The sequence below is a fragment of the Anguilla anguilla genome, chromosome 8 (assembly GCF_013347855.1).
Source record: "Anguilla anguilla isolate fAngAng1 chromosome 8, fAngAng1.pri, whole genome shotgun sequence".
Lineage (NCBI taxonomy): Eukaryota > Metazoa > Chordata > Actinopteri > Anguilliformes > Anguillidae > Anguilla > Anguilla anguilla.
The window spans coordinates 23,092,629-23,107,765 of record NC_049208.1 but is presented as its reverse complement, the minus strand read 5'-3'; the positions used below and the strand labels follow the sequence as shown (position 1 = coordinate 23,107,765).

The 15,137-nt window shown below is 37.1% G+C and overlaps 1 protein-coding gene across 3 annotated transcripts in view; it reads left to right on the top strand.

The window, feature by feature from the left end:
- The window catches only part of sntg1 (syntrophin, gamma 1), a 137,906-nt gene that overhangs the window by 44,012 nt on the left and 78,757 nt on the right, over positions 1-15,137 (top strand). Inside the window, exons 2-3 of one of the 3 annotated variants that reach the window (XM_035428091.1) lie at positions 1,257-1,343; positions 12,222-12,653. The gene's annotated coding sequence lies outside the window, so the exon portion shown is untranslated. Of the gene's footprint in view, positions 1-1,256; positions 1,344-12,221; positions 12,660-15,137 lie in introns of all 3 variants that reach the window. The other 2 variants (XM_035428090.1, XM_035428092.1) reach the window with 2 other exon arrangements.

Here is a 15,137-nt window from a genome sequence, read left to right as displayed (position 1 = left end):
TGCAAATCTGTGAATTGGCCATGTATTTCTGTGCTCTGATGTTATTTCCAGATGGCCGTTTTTTTCTTTACTATTTTAGTCATTCTTTCATCTTCTATTTAGTTATTCTGTAATGTTCACCATTTCAAACGTAACACAATTTCATGGTAAACAGGTTAGTCATACATATTTTCTCTTTCTATTACTACAGTGTCCAAGTCTTGATTATGATGAATTTTTATTCCTTTTTTCAAATACATACTTGCAAAAATCATGACCATGGGCAATAATTGAATAACTGAGTGTGAGGAGAATAGAAACTAGCAGAGTTATCACTTCGCCTTTGGTTGAGTCTTTGGATATCATACATTTTGATATAACTGTTCACACAAAAATGAAAACATGTATTATTTGTTCATAAGAATGATGAAATAGCTTTTTTTTATTCAACCCAACAATATAGTTATGTTTTGCCAGTTTATGACCTTTATGACCTCAATTTATGTTGCATTGTGCTTGTTGAAAAAAATTAAAAAATAATTAAAGATAGCTATACCGGGGTTTTGAATTGTGTATCCCAAACTGATAAAGCAAAGGTTATAAATAAAAAGTCCCTCATGTTTGAAGAGGGTATGACACTGATTGCTTTAAAGAGACAATAGGCTTATTGAGGTCCTTGCCAAGACTGCTTACATTCATAATATGGGCCTGCCAGACTGAAGAGTATCTGTGTACAGTACATTCTCCTAAATGGTTATCTAAATGGTTTATTCCAGCCTGACAACTTTAAATGGTTTCACTAGGTGAGCAGATCTGCGATATGTGTAAAACAATGATATAAAATAGACTTTATAGTCCAATCACAAGACTAAATAAATGGTTATTCATTTTGGCCCTGAATTTCCAAATCACGCCCTCCTAATAAGACTAAATGTAGTTAGTTGAATAGGATCTTGCCTAAATTTCTCTGGGATGGTTGACTGGTTGGAAGGGGAGAAAGACCTCTGTCAGTGACTTTGGAGCAGCCAGGCCATTAACTCCATTATCTCCAAAACTTATATACCATACAGACATGGTTCAAAGCATCAAATCACAGACTATTTATAATAATATTGTATTAGCATGTAATGGGGAAAAGAGTTTTGCTTTCCCATTTTGGCCGAGTTTAATGTTTGCCATCTTTCTAACAGTACCTGCTGTCATTGACTGAGTCAACAGAGTGAGTGTAATGTTAGTGAAGATGGCACCGAAATCTGCATTGCAATTTTGTCCGGCAGGTAGCCTACCAGTCGTATGGTAACTGGTGCCATAGTGCTACCGGGTTTCGGCACCCAACCCTATTCAGACAGCTACATGGCAACAAGGTAGGCCCTAAAACCTCTGACTACTATAGCAAGTTTCAACCAGGCAGGGGCTTGGTTTGTGTGGCTGCACCAACAACATTACTTGCAGCGATCCAAATGATCAAGCATACAGGCAAGATAAATGACCATTCATGGCCATTTAAGCAAGTGTTTAAAACTTACTTAAAAGCACACTCATGTTTAATGATTTGGTATGTTGATGTGTTTTTTTCATGTCAGTCAATGTTAAGGGAATTTTGTGCATGCTTGCTGACGCAGATAGGCTTGCCATCCATCCCATAAAATACAAAATTATCCAGTAAAACACAGAATTGTTTCATAATTGAAAAGTGTAAAAAATAAAGAAATAAAAAATATTATTTATTGAACTTGTTCAGGACATGTTTTGACATGAGAATCAGTGCCAAATTTAGATTGGACATGAGGGCATCAGGCCAGAAAGCACATGATAAAAGCACATACTTACCATCAAAAGACAATGGAGAAAGTAGCATACAACATTAAAATTTTTAAGTACAAAAATGATTTATTTATTCCATACAGTGTTCTCCAAAAGAATAGTAACGATAGAGTGAAATTTGTTATTTTTTCTATGAACCGCCCCCTCCGTTTTCAGCTGTGAAAATAAGAATGACAATGACCCTGACCAGTATACAGCTAATGTTAGCAAGGTCAAACCTCAAACAGCAGGAGCCAGTAGACCTGGAGATAAGGAGGAGGGGGATGGTCAGGAGAAAGAGGTACAGTATAGAACAAGATTTTTGAGAGCGCCAGAACAAGTGAGGGCCTTGCTGAATGTGACATAAAACAGGCAAATGGTAAAGTACAATTCCTGGCCGCAGGAAACACGCAGAATAACTATATCCAGCAGACCCTGTCTTCTTCTGTATTCAAGGGAATATCCAAACTCTAATAACTGCTGGCCCCTGTCAAAATGATCTGAGAGACAATGCACCCATGCACCCACAATAGGGAAATGTGACATTAGCTTCTCCTGCAGTATAGACAGACACGGGCTTGTTTACTCACCAAAAACAGATTGCATGTTCTGCTTTTTTATTTTTATTTTATTATTGCTGGTTGTTTAGGGATAGTGATAGCATTGACATCTGGGCAGATACAAATAAGGGGTTTTCACATTTTCATAAGGGAAAAGAAGGGATTGAAAAACACAAGGGCCAGGCTCGCTTGAGCAATGAAAAAACGTGATGACAAAATACTGCATGACTCAGGATGAATATTGGGGCCATTAAAGGCAGAGAGTGAGGGCATATTGAAAGAAACCATCAGGCGCTTCAAAGGTTAATTGATACCTCCCTGCACTTACCACAGCTAGGAAATGCTTTCTGAAGTCACCGAGTGTCTATAGGACTATAGCAATCGTCAATGAACAAAACTTCCTTCAACTGCTTAAGTTCTTGGCTAAATATGACAAAATCACTCTGCAGCCTCTGAGTTACTCAAACACTGGGCAAAAAGGGGGGTATGCCTTGATAATTAAACATCCACATAAACGTATACCATCTGTAGAGTAAAAGAATCCTGCAGCTCCAAGAACGTTTCATGTGCATTGCTGTGTGCACAATCTGAACTTGATTCTTCTTGATGCAGACACTTACAATAACTGGGTGTCATAGTTCATAGTCTAGGTTGGTGTGCCCTTTTTCTTACTTTGGGCACTTGCCCCTCTAAAGGTCTCTGCAAAGCCCTGTCCATGAGTTTCAATCACTCAAAGAAAACAAATTTTCATTGGCCCATACTTTCTACCAGCATATTCAAGTACGCCAAGCAAAGTACCCTGTAAGACACGGGGCCAGACTGATCCGGAGGGTTTGACTTGAATTGCATAAGCCCTTAAACAGTTTAAGTGTGTTTGAGTCTTGAGTTGTTTGTGCGTTATGCTTCGTGTACACTTTGTGTGTCATTGAACTTTGTGAATTCTCATTATGTTGCTGCATAATTTCTGTGCGATGTACAGATGTAAAGGAATAAAAAATTAACTATTTCATGCCAGCAAAATCATTTGGTGACTTTGCATGAAACCTGCACTGAACACTGTTTGGGTTCATTTTAGAATGTTGCCAAATGATTAAATCCACCATGGATTGAATGAATGAATGAATGAATGAATGAATGAAGCCTTTATTGCCCCTATGGGGAATTCGCTGTTTGCATTGTTCAGTTCACTTGGATTTCATGCTACAACTTATCCCATTTATTAATAAATTTTAATTTAAAAAAAAACAATGAACCCATGAGCAAGGCTGATTCAGAAATAACAATATCATTGAATAGGTAGGAAGAGAAACCCAAAAACACATTCTGTTAAATGAATCGTTTCTGGGTTTTTCATATTTCTTCAGATTTAGTGTAGGATTTGGACTGGCCCAGACATTTTTTGTGTGTGCATTAAAATATATTTGAGATATTTCAGAAGTTTCTGATGACCTGCCCTTGAAATAAACTTGAAATACTCTTCTAGAAGCTCCAAAGCTGCTTGGTCAGTGACATTATGCCACAGAAGGCTGTACATGTGCATATTATCTCATTTTTATTTTATTTTTAATTGTAACCTGTGGCACGCACAACAACCAATGTCTGTTTATAATTCTGAGTAAATGCTATAAATGAATCTGTTCTTATTGACAGCCTTTGGACAAAACACCACTATGCAAGTTACTTTGAAGTCACTTGAAGCGTACTGTCTTGCTTTAGACTCCCAAAGCACCGTTTCCTGAATTTTCAGTACAAGGCAGCTGTGAGGCAAATGTGAGTCTCCTTTTATTGAATTGCATTTGCCCTTAAATTGCATTTGATTAAATATAAGAGACAGCTTTTCAGATGAGTTGTTGCATGAACCTGCTGAATCACTGTGGTTATTAAAGATGGAATGTAGGATGGATTCCTGCAGTAGGATTTGTCTCCTGGCAAAAAAATAATAAATCAGGCTCTCTTAGTTTAGTTGTGTAATAGTCCTGTGGTTTATATCAGTCATTCTCTCTTCACCTCAGCTGATGTGTGGTTGGTGTTTTGGAACAGAAATTGTTGCCACTTATCACCCACATTTGTGGTGGTTGAGATGATTCAGGCTATGAAAACATTTGAAACCCAAAAGGTGCTATTTATATGCAAACCGTCATCAGCGACACTATTATATTTATTTCATTCTGTCTATAGAAAACATAAATATCCATCTTGTCTTTACTATGTAGGTGGGTACTACGTGTTTCTTGTAACATTTGTATCTTGGCTGTAGTCTCATAGTGCCTTTCTATATGGTTATGGACATAGACTGAACCTTGATTTTCAAAAGATGCTTCCTTCTGAGTGAATGTACATTTAACAAATTGGACATTTTGAACTTTTGATGGTCAGATGCATTTACTTTAAAAGGGATATTAAAGGGATCCAAATGTTAAATATTTATAAAACTCATCCAACTTCCAGAACCTGAAAAAATAAACACACATTTGACTGGCATGTATGTAATTTGGTTGATTTTAAATGCACTTTCAACATAAGAAAAAATAGGTTTCTTCTACCTGGGGAGTCTCAGGATTCAGTCAGAGAACAATCTGCTATGCTCAATTGAGCTTCCATTTGATTAAACTCATGCCACAGAGACACTGCTTGCTATTTGTTAGCCATAACCTCATGCAGGCAGCTCACTTTATTGATCAGAAATCCACAGTTTTGTGCTGTAGTGCTATATAAATGAAAGGAACACGTTGCAGACACATGCCACAGTTGAGCAGGAATTGAAAAGTAGGAAATCAGATTATCCGTATTGATTTATGATTAATCCCCATTAAATGGATGCAGTCTTTAATAACTAACTGAGTTTGAATGGAGTTTACCTAACCAATAATGCAATATACTTACATAGGTTTAATAAATGTGATGTGGAACACTGTAAATGAACAATAAAAAGATCTGTGCATATGCTCTCACATTTAAATGGAAAAAAAATACTGCTTTCTGGTTTATCAAATTACTCATGCTAATCTTCAGCGATTCTAAATGTTAATGAATATGCAAATGAATCAGCAATTACATTTGTATGATGATGTGATCATTTGCATACAGGAGATTACACTTAATTTTACACATAAGTTAAAATGTGTCCCTCTGGGCTCCTGCTTCATGCGTAAGGGAATAGCAATAGACAAAAGATTGTATTGAACAGCTTAAGTCACACCTTACTAATCATAAATACCTGTGAAGCCATTTTTCTCAAATATTATGGTGCCCTGAAATGGGGGGAGGGGGGAAGGGTATGCATAAAAAGGACTATCATTTCTACATAGTGAAACCAAAATGTTTAAAAATGCCCTTTTATAAAAGCTGAGAATCTATGACCACATGTGAATTGATGACAAATCTAAAATTTTGGAGTACAGAGCCGGATCACGAAAAGTTTTTTGTCCGAAACATTATGAAACTCACGGTATATAAGAAATATCAGAATAATCACAGTATATCACTCCTTCCAGACAATGACTATCTGACTTCAGGTAAACACACAATTTAGATCCAGCTTCACTATGCCGCACAAGATGGCCCTGACCATAGTTTCTTATCTTCTACATGAACAAGTGTAAGACCACGTGGATAGCACTGCTATAGAACAATGCCTGTTTAGTGTCTGTGAAGTACTGGTGAAAGCACAACTTTGCATCATTTTGATATGATCAATGTGGGACGTTGACAGTTTCTAGGAACTGTGTATCTTAAGCATGTACCAGTGGCAGCTGGTGCCCTACACTGTTGTTGGGTTGTGCTCTCATCATTTGCATAAAACAAATGTGATTTGACGAGTTGCATACGTGCTTTTTTCCTAGAGCTTTGCGTTGAAATAACTTTGTAGCATTTTACTAAGACCTACTTTACTTCGTACAAGGACAAAAAAAAAATCATAAAGTGCCATTTAACTGATGATCATTCATCAATAAGATGTGTACATGTACAATATGTAAGGGAAAGAAAGTGGGTACATGGAATATCCTTGCGTATAACCAGGACACCACTTGTATAAATAAATATCCAAACTTTCGTAAACATCCCTACAATGTCAGTTTACAGCTCTTTTACTTGATGTTGACCCAAATAGACTGCTATGCTGTTCTTTTCACTTTCTGAGAGTCCTTTTGAAGGTGAAAAGTAATATCAGTTTGAAGAGGCCTTGTAAAATAGTGGTTTTGTGTTCTGGACACTATAAATCAGGGGCACTTAAACATTAATTTTTCCAACCCTCAACGCGCAATGTTAAGCTGCAGCGCTAAAATGTCCACCATTGTGACCCCAGTTTAGAAATCCCTGGCATAGGTAGTAAAAAGCGAGTCATCAAAAGCGTTTATTAATAATTGGAGGTAGTGTTTGTGTAGAATATGCATTTGCTTTGCATGCTTTGTGCCAGGTTGTATTTATGGTACATAACATGCTTTGCAGCTGGTTGCTTCTGGCTCGCATGCGTCGCGTCAGGATAAAGCCGCAGGATTCTGTAGAAACCCAGACAACACTATGGTCTTCGGGCATATATACTCCACTTCCTCCCAGAGTATCGTTATATTTTGAGCGTAAAGCATCAGCATCTTCATGTCACGTTCTCATCTCAATCCTGCTGCTGCTCATATGTGCCCTCTCCGTCCACAATGAGGGAAGAAACAGGATTTAATCAGGTGGCCGCAGCCATTAGCGAATCTCCCTGCACATTTGCAATGCACTGCTTCGCACCTGACGGCTCAGCAGAGCTGTTACAGACAGCCTCTCCTTCTCATTTATGGTGAACATTGGTGATCGCTGGTATCCTGACCTTCAGAAGATGATGGCGTAGCTGCTTCCACTGAGCTGAACTGTCTATGCACGGGGTCACTAAAAATGGATATTTGCGATTCAGTCAAATAATCATGGAGGTGAAACATTAACAAAGGCTTAAACTTGTAGAGGTGGTCTGACTCATCTCCAGTGACTTGCCTGTCAAGACAGCATGTATTTGCCTGCCGATCTTTGCCTGGTTAAATCATGTCTGGCTATAAATAGTCCAAATGCACACAGTAGTGGGGACAGTAGTCTATAATTAGTGAAATGCATAACAAAATGATTAAATTGATCATAAAAATTTGTAACTTTATTTTTCCAGAAAACATATAATCATAGTGATGAATTCATTTTTATTCTAAATAGTTTTTATTTCAGCATCATGTTTTAAACTATTTATCTGCTGTTTTTCATATTTTGAAAATGCTATATTTTATATTTATGTATCTTTTATACCATCAGGTAAAATCAATGAGGCAGTGGAAACTCCCTTGTTATTAATTGAAAATACCAATAACATTATGTTGTGCTAGTTCCTTTGAATCTATGTTCTAGATTCTAATTATTCTGCCTCATAGATATGGCACATCAGCTAATATAGATTGGCTGGAATATGGATTGACCTTTTGATTGATATATAAGATTTGGCAAGCATAAAAATTCAATAATACTTTAACTGTTAGTTTTCTTTAATGTCAGTCATAATTTTGTTGTGCTCTAGCTGTCATTTACCTGAGGGCAAGTAATTGCATTGTTGTTTTTATTATATTCAGTATGGGTCTGTGCTCATCTCAATCCCCACTTTAACTTCCTGGTCTAAATATGCTGTAAAATTCTTTGTTTTTATTGTATTGTTTAAAATGTGTTTTTAAGTATGGTTGACATCTGTGGACCAGACATAAATTGTCACCCTACAGTTTTCTAGTGTTTATAGGTTGTAATTTAAAGTAATAATAATTATAATTAAAAAAAAAAAAAAAAAATAATAATAATAATCATAATAATAATAATAATAATAATAATAATAAGCATTGACCATCATGTAGCCCATTTATTTGCTGAAGCCAACAACCTGAGTTAAACTTAATTAAATGCAATGTCCTGCTTTAAAGCCAGTTAAGCCTTAGGCTCTGTGTCCAGTGAGTGAACAATCACATTACCCTCCTGCTCTTTCTTTTCCCAGTGTAGAGCATCTGCAGTCCTAAGTATTTTTGAAGGAAGGGAAGGGCACACACAAAACATTGTTTAATTTTGAAAAATATAAAGCCAGTTAGTCTGAGAAATGTCAGTCCAACAGGTATATTACACCTGAAATAATCCTTCAGTGTATTGCATAATGAGTAATACGTTGAACTCCTTAACTTGTCTGCTTAAACTTCTAAAATCATGGTTCAAAGATGAAATTGTGAAAGAAATGACAATAAATCTGAGCTTATTTCTCACAGGAGAACAGCTCTGCCTAAAGGAAATGTTTTAATGATACTTTAATCCTTTACTAAAGTAAAACGATTGGTTCTTCAAACCGACGGGGAATGTTGTTGTAACTACAAGGTGCCCATCCACCAAAGTGTACCAATTTTTATTTTATTTTTTTGTTGAAATGCAGTGCAATAGATTAAGAGATGATTATTCTGAATGAATCAGCTCTGTGTTTGTTTTTCCTCTGGCATGACAGGGCAATAAGCAGTCAGCAGGATGGATGACATAATTTATGGTCTTCATAAAGTCCACAGATTGTTAATTGACATAAACAGTCTTTGCCAGAAAACAGCGGTGCTGTGATTGATGGGTCTTTGCTTGTTTCATGTGTCTTGATAATAGCTTTCTTTCTGATCAGTGATCAGCCCATATCTGATCAATATAAAATAAGCACATGGACTGCCGCATTTCAAAGAGACTTCAGTATTTGTGTGCCGTCATAGGGAAGTGTTACAGATGCAGAGCTGTTTTTTTGTTTTTTTTTGAGAACCTGCAGGCATTACAACCGAGCCTAATACTTTTTTTGAAAAGTAGTTGCCCAATTGGGCAAATGCCATTCAGTCTGTATAGTAAAAAGAAAACACAGACTTGGTTAACAGGCAATAAATAGTTTAACTGACAAAAAACGTTTATGTTCATACAGGCAGTAGAATGACAGTGCAAAATTATGTAATTGACCCAAATACTGTAGAAATTGAAAACGTGTCCTTCGTAACTGTTAGTCGTTACAATTAGTCATAGTGAAAATTGATTTCTCAGAACCACAGATAATTATGGCTTTACTCCATTAAATAGACGGTCAAGCAGCTTGTGTGTTTCTCTGCTGATGTTTCCTTTAGAATGGCAACAAAAATGGCAAAGAATGAACCAAAGAGGAATTTTAATGAACTTGGAATTTTAATGACATTGGAATTTTAACAGTAAAACACAAGAAACATTTTTATCAGGTAATGAAATGTGCTTGGGCAGATGCAATTGTGCATTATAGTTTTAAACCTATGATAACTATTGAATTGTAATATAGTGTGTGTGTGTGTGTGTGTGTGTGTGTGTGTGTGTGTCAGCATGACCTTCAATAACCTAAACTTTTTTGAAATTATTATTAAAATATTGCTGCATTGCTCTTATCTGGATCTCTCAGTTGCTCTGTGTTATGTAACTATAGCTCTGCTTGCAACTCATTGCCTGCATCATTACCTTACCTTCTCCTCTGTCTCCAGTACTGAGACACCAGCACACTGCTCCCTCCTGTCATCCATGTCATCCATTTTACTTTTTAAAATGTAGTGAACGTGAAATTCGGAACAAATTAAATATTTCCTCAACGGTTTCCAGGCATTAAACTTGCTTGCATGTTGTCCATGTTTGAAAAGAGCTGAATGAGTTAAATGTAAGGAAGAACATGAGCAGTGTACTGAGTGTGTGATAAAGGCCCCAAACACAGACAAAACAAGGCACCTTAAAGCATACAGTTCATAAACACTATAGTTTCATGTGGAGGTCATATGATTTGGAAGCTGTGAAAGGGGCATCAAGTGTGAATGAGGCTGTAAAGAAGAAAAATCTTGAATACTCCCAAATTTCAGTATATGTGTGTGTGTGTGTGTAGGGTTGTCATGGTAAGAATAAAATACATGCATGCAATAATGCAATCATACAAACATGCACACTCACACACACACATAGGGCTTGGAGCACAGGGCTGAAGAAACATTGGTACGCTTGCGGTCATATGTATGGTTTGGCTATTTTCTGGAATTGTGAAGTGATGCTTCCATTGCATTGTAAACTCTTTTTTTTTAATGTGATGGAAATGGTTGTTTTCCAGATATTAGTCGATTGTGTTACCAAGGAAATGGCACCTTTCTTGCATAGTAACCTTTCATTTTGAATGCAATACGTCTAAAAAAAGAAGTGAATGCTCTTGTTATAATATTTTGGCTAGTGATCATGGCATAAATGGGATAATCCACCCTTAGGAGTGCAATTGTATGATTTTAATGTACTCCATTGTGTCAGGTGGTTCTTCGCCCCTGCATTTTGCATTAAAATATAACTCCACATCTCATTGTGGATTTTCCCTTGCTTCCTTTACTTTTTTACATTTCATAATTTGATTTATAGAGTGGAACAAAACATAAAACAAATGTGTTACATGAAAAATGGGTTATGTGCCATGATGTATATAATGTGAAATAAATGGGAAGTATAGGATGGGAAAGTGAAACATGATCTGGCATTATTTCTATAAAAAAAAGTATCTGACACTAAGGGAAAACAGCAGGGAAATGCTTGACAGCAGGCACTGAAAATGTAAATCAGTAATCCTGTCTGAGTAGAGCTTGACAAAGTACATGTACTGTATGAGCAATATGTACACATTACTGGTTAAAATTATGATTTTAGCACATTTCAATATGTCTACTGTGTAACAGCAGTAACACAAGACTGGATGCTTTTACTAAGCTCTGTACTTTTTTGTAATAATGAGTGTTAACATTTTTGGACCATATATCTGATAACTTTGTTGAAAGTATCTTGCATTTAATCACAATGCATACTTTGAGACCTTATTTGTATTAAATTCTCAAATTTTGTATAAATGCAACTGTACATCTCCCAGACAAGTAAATGAGCCAGTTCTCTTTCAAAGCACTGGCATTAAAGGGAAAAAGCAGCCAAGCTGATTGGCCAGAAACCAAAGCCCCACCTCAGCCACACATGTTTTTTCTTTGTAGACCAGCCCCTTTTGCCACTGCACTGCAGCGTGCCCACGTCTCTCAACAAAAATTGAGTTGGAAACAGCATAATGAAAGTACATAATAAAAGTAGGATGAGAGATTTGCAAGTGCACCTTGACTGCAGAATTAGAGACCATAATATCTGATGTCCATATGTAAAATGCACATGCACACATATAGTAACGATATATAACATATAGAAAAGACAGACTTGTTGTAGATATTGCTCTTTAACAAATGTAAACACTAAATGGGAATATATCTGAATGAATTCAGTGTTATGCCTATCTGCCATAAGCACCAGTTTACCACTCTGACATTCAAATGGAAATTTATGTGTGAATGCTGGGGCATGTGCAGGGTAACTGCTCAAATGAAGATGGCCGTCATATTCTCTCTCCCCGAGTCCTCTAAAACCCTCTTAACTCCTCAGACCACATGCCAATGTATTGCAAGCTAAGAGCTATAAGAAGGCAAACACCTTCTGTCTTCTCTTCTGGTTCCCTTATGCAATGTTGTTGCAGATATTCCATATTGCAGATATTCCGAGGGAATTCTTTCTTTCAGTGCAGCATGTTACAGTAATCTGCCAGTTGATTAGATTAAAGTTTTTCAATGCAATATGAATTCAACTATGAAACAGATTGTGAACTGCAATCCGGCAAGCTTACTTTCAGACTTGGCTCACTCCAGTTTACAGTGTTGCTCATTTCTGTGACAAGCATTCCCGCGGTTGCATCCATCCTTAACCTAATGTGCTGAAAAAACAGCCTAGCTTAGAGTCCATTCATTTTCTGTGATGCAGTGAAGTGTACTGAGACCAGCTGTTCTCTCTCCCCAGCACGTGGAAACATCACAGCCCGACTGGAGTTATCCCTGACTGGCCACGTGGACATTCCTTGTTGCATTCCCTGGGTCACACCGATCACCCCGCCCTGTGCGCTGATTGATCAAACAGACTGCTTTGCCCGCAGCCTGACAGGATTGCTTTCAGACTAACTGGTCACACAGACGGACCCACCTACAGTCTGATTGGCTGCACAGACGGTTATCTGCCAGCCATCTGCAGCCTGACTGGTGACACAGACAGCCCTGCCTCAAGCTAGACTGGTCATGAAGACAGTCCTTCCCACAGCCTGATTGGTCACACAGACTTCCCTGCCCACAGCCTGATTGGTCATTCTGAAAGTGTTCACTGCTGCCTGGATTCAAAAACAAACCTCTTCATTCCATGGCTTGACCTTCTTACCATGCAGTGTGCTGCTTCAGTGAGGTGAGAGTATCTGTATCTGTTCTATTATATATTAAAAAAAGACAAATGATCAAATGTTTGCCATTTGCTTGATCACTACACAAATTAGTTTGCAACCTTTAGCAATGTCGCATGTGAAACATTGTGATTCTGCTGTTATTCTCTTTCCCTGCTCATTATAGTTATATATTGATGTCTGTAATTAATTCCTCAGAATTCTCTCCTCCTATAATTCACTTCACATCCCACACATCTGATATTCTCAGTATATGAATTTCTTACCTTGTTGCATCACACTTTTCAGAAGCAAATGTATATTGTCCCAATGCCCTTATTATCAATTGCCATATTCATAATATTCTGCATGTTTAAGTTTTAAATGTGAATTAATGTTCCTTACAAAAAGAAGTCAATATATATTTTCACATTTGCTACAATTTATCAAGCTATGCAGCTGAGATCAGTTTCTCATACAGTCATAATTAATTTGTAGATAGTATGTACTTGTAATAGAACTCCTTCTTATGACCTTAAATGTACCCCACCACCAATAAACAGATGCTATTATTAATCACTGTGATGTTGGTGAAATAGATACCATAGTACCATATTGAAGGTTACTCCCATCATGCCACCAGAGACAAGTTCATTTTGTACATTTGTACAAAATTTTGTAAATTTTGTGTATTTACATTTTGAAAAAAATCTCAATGAGTTTATTTATTTCAATTGTGCTAACATATTGGTGCATATTATACATCGTTAAACTCTTCCAGGGTCAGACAGCTGATCATGTGGAATGGTACGTATACATAGCCTATTGGTCAATAGCCTGTATATTTCAAACAATTTATATTATACTGATACACATCACAAACTGTTGTTAATGCACATTTTAAATGTTTGAAAATTAATACATTTAAACTGAACACATTTAATGTAATATGAATACATTAGATACACTTTATAACAACCAGCAGAATTTCTTACTTCAGTATCAGCATTGGACTGCTAAAAAAGTAAAAAAGAAATTTGTTTAGTTATCACTGCTTAAGTGTACAACCCATTCAAAGCACAGTATTGAATAATGCCATAGGACAACAAGAGACTTAAAAGTGAAGTGCCCAAATCTGACAGGATGACAGTGGGGAAACTTTAATAAGAGGATTATATTGTATTGCTCCTTTATTTCCCATTAACTTTATTCCACATTACATTTTGGGACACATACTGTCGATGTGCTAGTTTCTCCAGAAGCAAATTTACTAAAGCTCTTGTCCATGCTGTCTGTTTGCTTTATCCCAGAGAACCCCTCACACACACACACGCACACAGACACACACAAACACACACAAACACAGATACACACCCAGTTCCTTGCTGGTAACCTCTTCAGTAAGATGAAATCCATACATTTTGGAAACGCCAGGGTGGCATGCCTGATAAAGGCACCAAAGGGCTTAGGCTCACGTTATCTACCTCTAATTCTCTGGCCTGTGAGCTAGCCTACCATACAAACCCATTACTCTTTACTTCAGTCCACTAGCCCTGGCAATCTCACAGTGCAGCTTTAGTGGGGTGATGTGGTGCATGGCCTTGCGGGGTAAACCAACATGCCGCTCGCAGCTTTATGCTTCTTAAATGCTCTTTATACTTCTTAAACATTTCTGCCTGCTCCACAAGCAAAGATTTGCCCAGAAAGCACAAAGAGCCCGGCTCTATGCCACATCCAGCCTTCCTTACCAATATTTTTCTCTAGATGCATGGTAAAGCACACCCATGGTCGAGTACTCAAGAGTGTAACAGTCTCACAACAAAAACTCTGAGCCCAAAACCACCAGTGTGGAACATTTTAACGCAAGCATGAACATTCTGTAAATTTGCATTCATTGCTTTCAGTGAATTTTATTTCTCAATAAAAAGACTGCACCTTACCAGGATGCACATAGAACTGAGCTCAGTAATATTTATATGCAGGACAAAATAATTATACCAAGTAGTAACCTGAGACCACATAGCAGAAATATCTTTGAGTATTATATAAAATAAAATACTTCATTTATACATTATAGCATGTACTGAATGGCTAAGGATTTGCCATGGTTGAAATTATTTGGAGATTTACACGAGCACATATGTATATGTATATCTTTTCTCCTGCATTCTTCCAGCCATGTTCAAGAAAGAGATCAGTAAGTAGATAATACAGAAATAATGTATTTCAAAAGTATTCTCATCTTGGAAATTAAATGTAGTTTAAGGCAACTTTTAATGTAACACATGTAAGTATAAGTACAGTACAGGTACTACACCACATGGCCAAAAGTATATGGACACCTGACATCCAACATCTCATCAAAAATTATGAGCATTAATACAGAGCTGGTCCAACCTTTGCTGCTATACCAACCTCCACTCTTCTGGGAAGGCTTTATACTAGATTTTGGAGCATTGCTGGAGGGATTTGCTTCCATTCAGCCAGAAGAGCATTACTGAGGTCAGGCA